The sequence below is a fragment of the Echinops telfairi genome, unplaced genomic scaffold (assembly GCF_000313985.2).
Source record: "Echinops telfairi isolate 266 unplaced genomic scaffold, ASM31398v2 ScPeMD7_18;HRSCAF=68, whole genome shotgun sequence".
Classification (NCBI taxonomy): Eukaryota; Metazoa; Chordata; class Mammalia; order Afrosoricida; family Tenrecidae; genus Echinops; species Echinops telfairi.
Genome location: NW_022103915.1, coordinates 51464229 through 51466843, shown reverse-complemented (window position 1 = coordinate 51466843; position 2615 = coordinate 51464229).

Genomic DNA, 2615 nt, shown 5'->3' with positions numbered 1-2615 from the left:
GGGAAAAATGAGGACCTAATGTCGGGGGTTTAAATGGAGAGAAAATGTTTTGAGAAACGATGTACAAATGCGCTTTACACCATTGATGTGTGTATGGATTGGGATAACAGTTGTATGAGCCCCTAATAAAATGTTAAAAAAATAAATAAATAAATAAATAAAATCAAGAAAGAAAAAAAAACTATGAGGGCAGGAAATCCATGGAATGATATATATAAAACTCTGAAAGAAAAAAGTTTGCCAACCAAGAATCCTATATCCAACAAAAATCATCCCTCAAATACAAAGGAGAAATAAAAGTATTTCTAGACAAGGAAAAACTAAAGGAATTCGCAGAAACAAGTCCAGCATTACAAAATCTTAGCTTGATCACTATAGACATAGAAATGAGCAACAGCAGCAGACAAACCTGAGCAAAACGGACAAGACAGCAGCCCTCAGACACCAGTCTGTGGAAAGCAGCACGCAAACTATCACAGAAACAAAGGCGGAGCAAAGACCCAATCAAACCACACGCACAAAGGAAAGAGAAGCCAAACTGATGACACTGAATGTCAATGGATTAAACGCGTCAATCAAAAGATAAGAGAGACTCAGGCTGGACTGGAAACAAGACCCGTGGATATGCTGCCTGCAAGAGACACACCTTAACTCAAAGGCAAAAATCGACTAAAAATAAACAGATGGCAAAAAATCTACCAAGCCAATGGCAGCCATAAAAAGTGGGCAGTATAGAAACTGGATACCCAAAATTGGGAAAATAAAGACATGAAGTTGCTGGCTTACAAACTTTCATAGGTAGGGGAATATATTCATAGGGTTATAGGATTAAGGTGTAGGTGTTACTTAACTGCAATTGTTAGGCTCACAAAATTGTTGTTCACTTATAGAATATTATGTTCAAATGAGGCTTTGGCACATATTGAATTGTATGCATTTTAGTTTTATCCTATTAGGTACAGGTAAGATTTTATTATTGTTTGTTTGAAAATTACATGTGGCTAAAGAGTTGTGTGAAAGTGTCAAATTGACAAGGGGTGGTCTGTGGTAGTTACATAATCTGGTGCCACTTTGAGACTAAGAGTGAAGGGGTAGAGTTTAGCCTGTGAATCAGGTCGCAGCTTAATGACCTCATTTGGAGGCACCAAGGAGATAAATAGCTAGCTCCCTGCAAGGCATTCTGTGGAAAAGACACATGGAGCTACGCTAGAGCCAAGTGGAGACCCCTGCCAGTGCTGAGATGCCACAACCACCACTGGATCCACAAGACTTTCCGCCCACTGGCCTGTGATCTTCCTGCATTTGGTGTCATTGCATGTGTTTCATGAGTCTGAAGAGGAATTTTTAGATTGGTATCAGACATATGGGATAACATTGGACTTATGGACTTTATCTGGACTAGGCTGGGACGTTTTCTCAATATTCAATTGCTCTTGTATATAAAACTCTTTTTTATACACATATGAATCTCCCTGGATTTGTTTCTCTAGTCTACCCAGACAACACACCAATAAAAATAAAATAGAGTAAAACAGAGAACAAGAAATACTGGAGAGGGTGTGGAGAGATTGGAATTCTTTTCTTTTTTTTTTTTTAGATTGGAATTCTTATACACTGCTGGTGGGCTTGCAAATATGTATCCACTGTGGAAAGCAATGTGGCAATACCTAAAACAACCAGCAATAGACATACCATATGAATCAGCAATACCTTTGCTGGGCATATACCCCAAAGAAATAAGAGCTAGAACATGAATAGATGTATGGTCTCCCATGGTTATTGCAAAATAGTTCACAAGAGCAAGAAGCTGGAAATGGCACAAATTCCCATCAGTAAAAGGATGGGGAAAAAAGAATGGATAAAAAATTAATTAAAACTCTGGTACATACACATACAATGGAATACTACACATCCCTGAAAAACAGTGATGAAACACCTCATGACATGGAGGGACCTGGGAACCATTATGCTGCGTGAAGTCAGTCAATTACAAAAGGACAAACATTGTATAATCCCACTACTATAAGGAATAACACCAAGGTGGAGGCAGGCGTCTGTTCCCAGGTCATGCGATCTGCTAGCCTGGTAATCCACGCAACATGATAGAGAGCCTGCCTGGCGCCCATGAAGCATACATCACCCTCTCTCTATGTACATCTTAAAAACTACTTATACAAAGGAGACCTCACTTCAACCAGGGTCAGTTTTTCAAGATCCAGGGAAAAAGAGATGACCATTTAGTTGCTGCAGTATAGAATTATGCTAAAGTCACCCTACATCTACCAGTTGATAAGTGCTGGATTGATAAGTACTAGAAATTCAAGTCAAGATGTGGGGAGGGGATCATGCATGTCTCTGAGAACACAGGTACATTTCTATTGTTAGGAAAATGGGGAGGATCAGGAAAAAACATATACCAACATATAGAGACCAGACAATTACGTACTTATGTATTATATTATGTAATTATATATATTATATAGAAATATATAATATTCCTGATACTATGTTCCTAACTAGACACTACTTTGATTGAGTTTCTATCCAGCCCTTGGTGACCCGGGCCATGTGCTGTAGACTACTTGGATTTTAGACCCTGCTCTTTTTTTTTTCCT